This window comes from Carassius gibelio, chromosome A20, assembly GCF_023724105.1.
Source record: "Carassius gibelio isolate Cgi1373 ecotype wild population from Czech Republic chromosome A20, carGib1.2-hapl.c, whole genome shotgun sequence".
NCBI lineage: Eukaryota > Metazoa > Chordata > Actinopteri > Cypriniformes > Cyprinidae > Carassius > Carassius gibelio.
The window spans coordinates 23,382,902-23,395,101 of record NC_068390.1 but is presented as its reverse complement, the minus strand read 5'-3'; the positions used below and the strand labels follow the sequence as shown (position 1 = coordinate 23,395,101).

At 37.7% G+C, this 12,200-nt stretch overlaps 1 long non-coding RNA gene across 1 annotated transcript in view; it reads right to left on the bottom strand.

Moving 5' to 3' along the window:
* Window positions 1–11,854, bottom strand: part of LOC127938402 (uncharacterized) — a 97,171-nt gene extending 85,317 nt beyond the window's left edge. The window contains exon 1 of the long non-coding RNA XR_008148712.1: window positions 11,774–11,854. This is a non-coding gene — a long non-coding RNA (uncharacterized LOC127938402). The remainder of the gene's footprint in view (window positions 1–11,773) is intronic.
* Between the last annotated feature and the right edge of the window lie 346 nt (window positions 11,855–12,200).

The following is a 12,200-nucleotide window of genomic DNA, read 5'->3' as shown; positions in this document are numbered from 1 at the left end:
CCACTGGTTCCGCCCAGCTCTGAATCTTCTGTGTCTCCGCTGGTTCCGCCCAGCCATGATTTTTCTGTTTCTCCGCTGGTTCCGCCCAGCCCTGAATCTTCTGTGTCTCCGCTGGTTCCGCCCAGCCCTGAATCTTCTGTGTCTCCTGTATTCCCTCCCAGCCTCCCTCTCCCACCTCCTCCCAAACCTGCTGGTCCCTGTGCTCCACTTCTGCTGGTTCCGTCCAGCCCTGATCCTCCTGTCCTTCCTCCCATCCTTCCTCTCTGTCCTCCTCCTAGACCAGCCAGTTCCTCGTCATCCCTGCTGGTGCCAGTCAGTCCCGCAGCTCACCCTCAGTCCGCGCCATCGGGGCGCGATAGTTCGCCGCTGGACTGCCAGTCTCCAGCTCCACCTTGGTGCGTTAAGGCCCTGTCTCCGCCTCCAGCCTCCGAGCCCTGGACTCCTCCTCAGTCCTTCGACCCAGCGGCTCCGCCTTGGCTCTTAGCTCCCTCATCTCCACCGTGGCCTGTCATCCCACCTGCTCCACCGGGCTCCCTCGTCCCTCCGGCTCCACCTTGGTCAGTCGTCGACCATCCGCCGCCTCGGGACTCCACTCCTCTGGTTCCACCTCGTCACTCCATCCCTCCGGCTCTGTCAGGCTCCTCCGGTTCCACCTCCATCCTCGGTCGCTCCGGCTCCACAGCGGTCTGCCAGGACCCCGCCTCCGCCTTGGTCGCCTGAGCCTTCTGCTCCACCTAGGCCCTCCGGATCCTCGACGTCACCCTGGCTCTGCGGCTGTGCTGCTCCATCTTGGGCTCCTCACCCACCGGTAAAGTCTCCGCCTGTCGGCCCCCTGGTGTCGTGGACCCTTCTTTCACCATGGCTCCTCCCGCCGTCGACTCCACCTTGGATCTCCGTCCTGGCTGGTCTCTGGTGGACCATCTGGCTCCTCCTGCTCCTGTCTCCTCTATGGCTCCTTCCTCCGTGGTCCCTGTCTGCTGGCCTGGTCATGTGTTCCATGTCCCTGTTAATTTAGTGATTCCATCCACCTGTGTTTCCCCATTATCCTTTGTACATAAGCCCTGTCCTTTCAGTTCTGTGTTGTCGGGTCTCACTCACTCGCTCACTACTTGATACTCACGAGCTACTTACGTGTGTCTTCCTCTGTGATCCATGTTTGGATAACTCCTATGTTGGATAATAAAACCTTATTTCGTTTTATCCTCGGCTCCGTGTTCCTTCCGGCAGCGTAAACCGTGACAATATCATAGCAAAAACCAAGCCAAGCTGTTTTAAATATTACTATTTTTGTGTAACTTTTTTAATTTGAGTTTTACTTCAGTTGATAATCTGAAAATTATAAATATCAAGATCATTTTACCCTTTCTGTTTCCAATTTTTTTTTAGAACCGCAAAAAACAACTGTATATTTTTTATGTTGTTTTTGTTTATGCTCACTAAGACTTATTTGATAAAAAATACATTACAAAACTTGAATGTGAAATTTTATGCCGTTTAAAAAATAAAACCTACTTTTAAAATGTAACTCATTCCTATGATGGAATCAGTCTAATATTGTGATCAAGATAAATGTATTATTAATGTTGAAAACACTTATGCTGCTTAAAATATTTGTGGGAATTTTGTTAAAAAAAATTCAGGATTCTTTGAATAGAAAGTTCAAAAGAACAGAACTGATTTCAAGTAAAGAAACTTCTGTAACAATATGAATACTTTACTTTTGATAAATTCAATTAGTGTTTGGTGAATAAAAGCATAAAAAATAGACCCCAAACTTTTAAATTAATAGTGTATATAATATAACATTTTTCATTCTCATTGCATTGCAGTTGCTGCCTTATAGATGATAGCAATATGCCTGTGAGATTGCATGTACTTTGTGATTTAAGTTGTAGGCTTGTCTGACTTCTGGATAATCCAATGGGAATCAAGGCAGGTTGTTGGCATTCTGTGTGCGTACACAAGTGTGGATTCGGCTTAGACTGCAAATCAGTTAACAGGAGACAAAGGCCTGCTGTCAGATGCTGTGATCAAACGTTCATGCAAAGATGCCCATGGCTTGTAGAAGCGCTTCACAAATGAACTCCATTAAAATTTCTAAATGGTTTTTCAGGGTGCACAGTGAAGCCTGCTCCCAGGTTTTACATAAAACAGTTAGTTATGAGAGAGTTATGCAAACAAAGAGGTAAACAATGAGCTGTTACATCCCATGAGTACCCTGATGACAGATGCCTTGAGGGAGTATGGAGAAACGCAGGCTCCCTGCAGGACTCGCATTCTCTTTCTCACTCCTCCTGGGTCTCTGTCTCTCTAACAAACTTTCATACACAAGCACAGCGGTTCAGGCAGACACCTGCTGGTAGTTTTCTAGCTGACTGCACTCAGAGTCTGTCGAGGCATACATCTGGTGGGGAAGCGGGCTGCTGTGCTCTACAGAGCTCAGCAACATGATAATTTGCAATTGTGAGCTCAGCTACATCCTACAGGGCATCAGGGCTCTAATGAAATCACAGGTCTACATGAAAAAGGGCCCAAAAGGGGATGTAAATGGCTCCGATCATGCATATCAGAAATTCTGAAGACAGCTGTAATGTTCTTTTTTGTCACATGGATCACAGGCTCTGAATTCACCATGAAGTTTTGTTAGCGCACACTTTTTTTGTTGTAAAAAAACTTTTTTCAAATCCCTTTTTGTGTAGCAATAAAAGTATGGCTTTATTTGGATAAAAGATTCGAACTGTGACATTTCTTTGTTTGAGTAGCACTACAAAGTTAAAATAGTTCTGCAATCTCAATAAAAAGGACAATTGTTGTCACTGGGGCAGTATCTTTTCAAAAGTTATGTTCCATTTAACGTACTTTCATGACAACTCTTAGAGAATTCAGCGTTGTAAAGTGCATGGCAATGTTAATTGGTTTTGGCTTGCTGGTCTTGGTCAATACTGCTGCTGCACATAACATGAAATAACCCCCATTTGAGACATACATGAAATCCCCCCATAGTAGATCTATACAGGTGGAGCTGGGGAAGGTGGAGGGTTTCTGAAGCGCACATCAATGAAAAGATACCAAAACCGCTGCATCATGTGAATAAGGATGAGTTAAAACCTCAGTTAAAGTTAAAATCAGCCTGCACAATCTAGAGTTTCATGACAAAACTTTGTATTAATATGCACCCTTTAAATATGGTATAAAAGTGTACCTGTCAGGTAACGTCCCAGTGACAACTTTTGTATTTTATTTAATTTTTTTCTGAAAACGTGTTTGTAAAAATCATTATTATTATTACAAATTACAATTTTTATGAGGTCAGGAACATGTATTGAAATGATAGTTGACCTAAAAATTTAATTCTATCAAATGTACTCACTTCCATGTTATTCCAAACCTGCATTCGTGGATCACAAAATGAGTTGTTAGGCAGAACAGCATGAACTTGCTGGCTTTCTTCCACCATCAAATAATTAACCATATCAATAATTCCACCCATTGTGCAAGAGCCATGGATGTCACATGTCTCCTGTTCAAAACCAATTAGTTGAACAAATCATTGATATGTTTAGATTGCTGCCCTGACAGCAGAGACACATTTATATTCATGCATGAACAGAATCTGCTCACACAATGCACTATAATTAATGCATCAGCTGCTGCTCAGAGATTGAAAGATTGTACTGCCAGCCTCAACAGTTCTCATGTGTGTTGCTCAGTCAATTCAGTACAGGCCTTTTGCCAACCACCATGGGATTTCGGACTTCTATACTTTTAGGCCAATTGACATTTGAAGGGCTAATCTTAACACACATTCAGAATTATCAGCGCAGTCTAGAAAATAAATAACTGTGACTAATTCCTACTGTAATTTCATGGTAATTATTTAAACAGCTTATGGAAAAAATAATGAATTAACAATATATATATATATATATATATATATATATATATATATAGGTCAGGTATATATATATATATATATATATATATATATATATATATATATATATATATATATATATATATATATATATATATATATATATATATATGTTGTACCCCTAAAGACATTTGCAGAACTTTTGAAAAATATGCTTAAAATCAACTTGATGCTACATCCACAATGCGAGGTCAATAGAACATGAAAGATGCCATCATCTAGTATGAGTTTAAACAAGGTAAAAGACGCCACATGCTCTCTGAGGAAGGGCTACAGAGTTCTCATGGTTAATTAGAGCTGGAAAACCCCTGAAACCCACCAGCTGCTTCAGAAGTCAATGTGATATAATTATGATCACACTGTAAGCTTTTAGGGCAAAGAATCATTCCTGTATTGATTTGACCATCCAGAGGAACTGTTAATTACCCTTCAACTCAAATGTCCTCTAGGTCTGATCTACCATTTATAACCGATGTAAATATCATCCTTGTTTCATGTTTATCTTGTCTTCTGTTCTTAGAATAAGACTGAAGTGAACAAAAGAGCTCCTTTAAAATGGACTGTTACTCATAACAAAAAGGTTGTAAATTTCATTCATTATCAGTGGAGTTAATAAAGGAAAGAAGTAAAACCTTTTAAAAAAATATTAAAATACTGAATTTACTAATACACATCTGGTCAAGTTTAACAGTTCTCATTTCTATAATTTAAGTGTTAAAACACTCTGAACTTTCAAAAACAATCCTTGAATCAATTAAGCTCTATCAGATCAAAGACGATAACAAAGTAAATCCAAACTGAAAGTTCAAACCAAATGGGCAACCATCCTAGAGAGTCAATCCAAACCAGCTAACAAATCCAAGTCGAAAGTCAATAGGTTCAGGAAATGTGGGAAACGATCACAAGCTACAAACAACTGCAGAACTACTGTCAAAACCTTGCAAAATCAGAAAGAACTGCAAACCTGAATAATTACCAACAGGAACTGCTGAACACGGGAGTTTTACTGTCACAATCTCTATGGCGTCTATGGCGGTTAGGAGGTTTTACTGCAGCTTTTCATTGATGCTTTTGTATATTCAAAATGTATTATTTTGCCCTCCTGACATTTGAACCTACAATATTTGGTTACCACTCCATATTTGCACTGAACCAACCACTTCTTATCTGATATCCTAACATTCTGCTATAAGAATACAGACTAGTTGGGATTTAGAAGCACGCAGTAACAGAAAGGTGTATATATACACATATGCAATTGGTTTCTTAGCCAAAGAGTGTTTGACAAGATAATGTTCCCTTTTATGTATCCTTTCTACAATCTACAATCACTATGGGGCTTGAGTGACAGAAGAAACACATCCATTCATTTTAAACATATGAATATAGAACTAAAGGGGGAAAAAATATCACCAAACATAATAAGCATAGAAAATAACAACATAGTAGCTGGCATTAGTTTGTGATGACAGCCGGCTCTTTCCTTTCAAGCGTATAAGGTTGTACATTAAAATACAGCTGGTATCAACAACATCACTGTAATGCCACCATGCATCTTCATTTTACCACTTTTATATTAAACAAAACAGATATATGCATGTACATAACCATTTCCACATTTTCAAACATACATTTTGAGGAAACATTAGCTTCCATTCTCGTGGCAATAACCAAATATAATAAAGATAAGCACGCAAACATACAGTGCATAAATGAACAAATAAAAACAAAAGGAAGGTTTTTTTTTACTTCTAACAACCTGAATAATAAAAGCTTACAGCCTTTTTTCCCTTTTCATGCACATTATAGGGTTAAAGGGAAATCAAAACAGATTCTCTGTCATGTTTTTTACATTTATGTTAATGATTTAAGATTAAAAAAATGATTTTTATCTTAGAAATTGACAAATCTGTCATGTCTCAACCTCACAAATGATTGTCTTTGTTATGAGGATATCACAGGAGAAGATACAGGACCTGCTGACTTTCAGTGTATGGAAAAAAAAAAATCTAAATACAATACCAGTGCTATTTGAAAGAAAACATTGAAAAATTGATAGAAAAGTAGATTTTTATCCAATATTTGGTAATATATTTTTTTGTAGGCTGGTCATTTTTGACAGAACACAACATAACAAGGTGTGAAAAAAAATCCCCATAAGCATGAAAATTAAACAAATTTATACATAAACTCATACCCCGTGTGAGCAAAGTAAGTTTTAGTCCAATGCAGTAACATGATGCAGCTTCACGTGCTATCGGACATTTTCAACTTCCCTACTTCCCTATATCCATTGGACTTGATAGTAATAATGTAGCAGCCCATTCATTGGTAACCATATAAACATTAATAATAATAATAATAATTCCTTACATTTATATAGCGCTTTTCTAGACACTCAAAGCACTTTACATAGCCAGGGGGTATCTCCTCATCCACCACCAGTGTGCAGCATCCACCTGGATGATGCGACGGCAGCCATATTGCCAGAACGCCCACCACACAGCAGCTTACTGGTGGAGAGGAGACGGAGTGATGAAGCCAATCAGCAGATATGGGGATTGTTAGGAGGACATGATGGTCAGAGGCCAATGGGCAAATTTAGCCAGGATGCCGAGGTCACACCTCTACTCTTTTTGAAAGACATCCTTGGATTTTTACTGACCACAGAGATTCAGGACCTCGGTTTAACGTCTCATCCGAAGGACGGTGCTTGTTGACAGTATAGTGTCCCCATCACTACACTGGGACGCTAGGACCCACACAGACCACAAGGGTGAGCACCCCCTGCTGGCCTCACTAGCACCTCTTCCAGCAGCAACCTAGTTTTCTCAGGAGGTCTCCCATCCAGGTACTGACCAGACTCAGCCCTGCTTAGCTTCAGTGGGAAACCAGTCTTGGGCTCCAGGGTGATATGGCTGCCGGCATTAACTGCACTATATAGGTTTAACAACTAATAATTGATCATTCTGATAGCATGTGAAGGCATTAGCATTTTTGGGCAAAAGAACACCATGAGAAGAGATGCCCTTACCAAAAAGTAGTATACTTCATGTTTATTTTATTAAGTATACTTAAGCAAAGTTCAAGTATATTTTTAAGTACCATTTATGTAGCAAGTACAAATTTCAGTGTTCTAGTATACTTGTAAGTGTACTGTTTCAATACTCCTTGGGACTAAATTGGCCCACTTTCTAGTATATATATATATATATATATATATATAAGTATACTTTTAAGTTATAATACTTTACAAATTAAATACTTTGTACACATTGTATAGTCTCAGTAAACTACTAGTTTAGTTGTTTTATACTACAAGTATACTCTCGAACTTTACATCATACTTTAAGTATACTACTATGTTCCTATTTAGGTTTTAATTTGTATATATTTTGTTATATGAATATCTGAACATACAAAACATCCAAATAAACAACATGGAATCTGCTAGTAAACAAAAACATTTTATTCTAGCTTCATGCATTCTTTTTTAAAAACACTTTAATGTGAGTAAATTCAATAAAATTTTTTTTAAAAAATAAAGAAATAACATTTTGAACAAAAAGCTGAAAACAAAACTTTTAGTGATAATCAAAACTTAGATGGAGTCGATCAACACCCCAAAGCTTGACTGTAATTATTACCTCTTCATCGTCATTTTATTCCATAACGTTACAGTTTTGATGCGGTTTCATGTCAGATGATCATGTTAGATTACGTGTGTTACTGTCTGGCGTTTCTTTTTTCTTAACTTGTGTTTTTTTGGAAATTCTGTACAGAAGATGTGTACTAGGCGCCCTCTACAATATAATAATGAAAACACGGATTCTAGGTTTATAGCTCAAATATATTTAGACTTTGTATACAAGTCAATTATACTTAAATGTCATTTTAAGGATATTTCTGAGGAGTACTGTACATAAAGCCCATTTCTGAGAATTATACAAGTAAACTAAAAGCATACTTTTTTGTTTATTTATTAAAAGTATAATACAGCACACTTGAATAAACTTCTTTTTAGTAAGGGTGGCTTGAGAGGGAAAGAAGAAATGTGAAGGAAATCAGTGACTGCTGATTAGAGTTTCAGTGCAAGACCAGCACAGTTGGACAACAACAGCTCCAAGCCTGATCTGTCCAGGACTGTCATCTGCCAGCGGTTCCTGCCATCTGTTCTGGTGTATATGGGTCACTTTAATCCTGTGTCAAGAGGACATTACAGCGCATGCAAGACATCTCAAAATGGCCAAGAACCCAGTTTCATCCTGCAGACCTGAACTCATGCTTGACTTCATATGTTCAAACAGCTGGAGATGTGTGTTGGGTTTCAGCCAGCTCCTATCACGACAGCCTCATTCAAACAACCCGCTGATTTATGCCTGAATTCAATTAGCCTGATTTCACCACATCAGTCAAGATGAATTGTGATCTCAAACCTGCTGTCACGTCGCCTCCTGCAGGGTTAGCGCTTTCATATCAGAAGGGTCACTCCATTATATTATTTGATTAGGTCAGGTTCGCTCATTTGCATTCTCCATCAAGATTGAGATTGTGCATGTCTGTGGTTTGCACAGTTGTGAATATACTTTTCTTTATTCAGAACACTCAATTCTTGATTGGTCGGTCGCAACATTTCAAAGTGTGTTATTTCCCTATAAAAATTATTGTTTAAAGCAAAGCTATTATAGGAACCCTAAATAACACTGTTCATCTGTGTATCTCTGACTCATGCTCTCGTTTCATAAAAATGCAGATGCTGTTGTCTTCCATCTCTGTTATAGTTTGTACTGAAAATTTAATCATGGAGGACTTCAGTATAAAATGTTTAGCATTCAGATCAGTATTTTATTTATATAATGTTATTTCTCAATTATTTAAAGTAGTAGGCACAAAATAATTTATAATTGTATTATGATTAAATCTACAACAGGCATTTAATGCCATAAAAATTTGCTAAGGTAAATTTCTTTTATTCCGCAAACATGCACAATTTTTTTTTTTTAAATAAATGCTATTTTAAAATGTTCAATTCATCAAAGAATGCAAAATGTAATAGTTTCTACAAAAATATTAACAAGAACACGGAACAGTACTTTTTAAGCAAAGCAAAATAAAATAATTTAACCGCCCTGACTCCATATATTCTTTGTACTAAGAAATTCTTCAAGAGTACAAGATAAGCACCCTATAATCTTTATGGTGACCGTGATATAATCTCTCATCAAGACCCCTGCAATTATCAGATGTGCCTGAAATGAATCTGGGCAGGAGTCCAGATAGATCTTAGAAATAGATAGATTTTATTTGAGCCCCCTGCAGAGATTCCCATCAGTCTTTGTCCTACCATCACTCACCAGTCACAAATAGTGATGTAAGAAAAATCAATTAACCAGTTAATGGCTGTGTTTATTGCTCAGGCCGTTCCTACAAAAACCTTCAAGAGCCCAGCAGATCAACAGAGAACTCCATGTTGTTTATGTTCTCTATTCAGTTTCGGCAAACATCTAACATTACGGATGGACGGATATACACATACACACTAATTTTATTCAGCGAGGATGCATTAAGTTGAACAAAAGTGACAAAGACTTTAACAGTTGTAAAAAAAATAAATAAAGGAAAATAGCTCTTTTAAACTTTTTTATTCATTAAAGAATCCTGAAAAATCTTTTCACGGTTTCCCCCAAATATTAATCAGCACAAATGTTTTAACACTAATGATAATGAGATTTTTGTACTTTTAACAAGCAGGTTTGTATAAAGCACATCAAAAATGCTTTACATAAAAATAACTTTAAATAAATTTGAAATGGTCACAACAGATGCATAAAAAATACAAATATAATTAAAAGCAAATTTGATGTTGATTTATAATGTTTTAAAACAGTTAAGAAAAGGAAACTTATATAAAAAAGACTGCACAATCATTTCTAAACAGCAGAGTTCTATATATAAAAAACCCAGTTATTTTAAATTGTAATAATATTTACTGTATGTAAATAAAAAAAACATGCTTTATTAATTTTGCATACAAACCTGCTGTAAAAAATCGTGAACATTTCATTTTTGACAAATGTCAGTAGAGCATATTTGCTTTAAAGGCATTTTCAAATAATAAGAATAAAAAAAAAAAAGTTTATTGCATGCAGGATATGGAGACTTCATTGATTTCTTAGAGGGAAGTCTACTGTAACCTCCATATAAACCATTTTATCAGCTTGTACTGCTTTAGCCTAAAGTGTTCAGGTTTGTGTAACTGTAATCTTCCGGTTGCATTTGGTCTAATCTTAGTCTTTTCCATTTCAACCAGTGGTAAAAAAAAAACAAAACAAAACAAAACAAGCTTTTTGAAGACACTTCGGCTATTTTACTCATATTTTAAAACACTGTTGGCAGTTTCATAGCCTTATCTCATTTTCCAATGCACACAGAAGCTGCTTTTCCACCAATAGAAGCATTTGCCTTCACTTGTGAGAACATGTCAGCCATAACAGCTCTGTACCTGTGGCCTCCTGGAATCAGCGTTGCTCTAAATACCTCTGTCTGGATACGACTGCGAACCGCACAGCATGTAAATAGGGGTTGTGTGACATTGACAGCAGCCTACTGCATGGAAACAGAGACCTAGAGATTCACATTAGCCTGGTGAAGAAATGCTGGAGCCATTTGCTGCAGATTAAGAGAGATTGTGTGTGAAATGGAAATTACCACAGTTCAGTGTGTGTGTGCACGGTCTATATATGATAAGGTGTGTTCAGTAGAAGCTTTATTACCACGCTGCTGGAAAAGGCTCTCAACATCCCTCGTAAAACTGGATTTATGTTCCAGTCTTTTGGGATTGCACTTTCTTTGTGGTGAATTTAAAGACCAAGTTGTAGCAAATGCATCTTACTGCCAGGAGAAAAATGTGAGAATCAATGGCTGACAAGTTGAAGACTTTATTTTTGAATGCTTATATTTGCAATTGATAACTTTCACTCTTATATTTGTCACAGCAGCAAAGAGTGCTTAAACATACATACATATATATCTCTATCTATATATATAGTTAATTAGTGGTTGTTGTTGCTAAATCAAGCATGACTATTTTTATTTTTCTCAGGAGGCTTAAGGATTTGAACAAGCCCCAGCATTTGCTAGATATGAATGATAACTCAAACTGTGGGTGTGTGTTTTGTGCCACTATTTTTCTAATGCTGTTCGGTGTGCAAAACAAACTCATACTTTCAATGAAAGAGGAAAACAATCAATATGGCTTGCATTTATCTTTCATTGTAAATAGGGTCAGTAAGCAATACAATACCATAAAAGTAATATCCTAACAACCTCCCAGAACACCCTCCAAACCACTCAGAAAACCCTGCCAATCACATAGTGCCCAGCAACTGCCCAGAATACCTTAGCCATCACATAGCAATTTGCCTGCAAATTAACACCAGAGCAACCACCCAGAATATTCTAGAAACTAAACAGACTGCCCATCCAGAAAACCTTGACAACCACATGGCAACCCCCGAACACCCATCAGAATAGCTTAGCAACCACATAGCAATGTGCCAGCAACTAGAACCCCATCACAATGTCTTAGCAACCACAGAGAACACCATAGAAACCACTCTGTAGATCCTAGCTACCACAGATCAACACCCAAGCTATTATTTCAGATTATAATAAAGACTTGGGCCAATTAGCAATACAAAACAATAGTAAGGTCTTGCCAACCACACATAATCTCCAAGCAACAACAAATACACCACTGTTTGTCTGTGTGGTCAGTGGTAAATAATAAAACACAGAGGATTTGTCTCTGAAATAATTATGTCATAAAATTCCACTTACAAAATATCAGCATGCTGTTAACTGGAGTCGTGTGGCACAAGGACTCTGCTTTAATTGTAGACTTTTGACAGCAGGTCTAATTGTAGTGTCCTCCACTGCCACTTGGCTTTCGCCTGTTTTAGTTTTAGGTGATGTTAATTACGATGACTAATTGCCTCAGGCTTGTTTCCCATGTGAGATGCTAACAGGTGCACTGACGCTAACATCCCAGCACATCCTCCACCAATCTCACCATCAGCTGCTCGAGTCCGCAGCCACCAAAAAAAATAAATAAATACAGGAATAAATGAATAAAACAGGAAAAAGCAAGAATGAGGGAAACATTTTTTCTGAGAAAAGTTAATATAAAATATAATTCAATAAACACAACTTTATTATTTCCCCTAAGCAATGAAAGCGCTACCTCTGAGCAATGCTATTTTCTTCT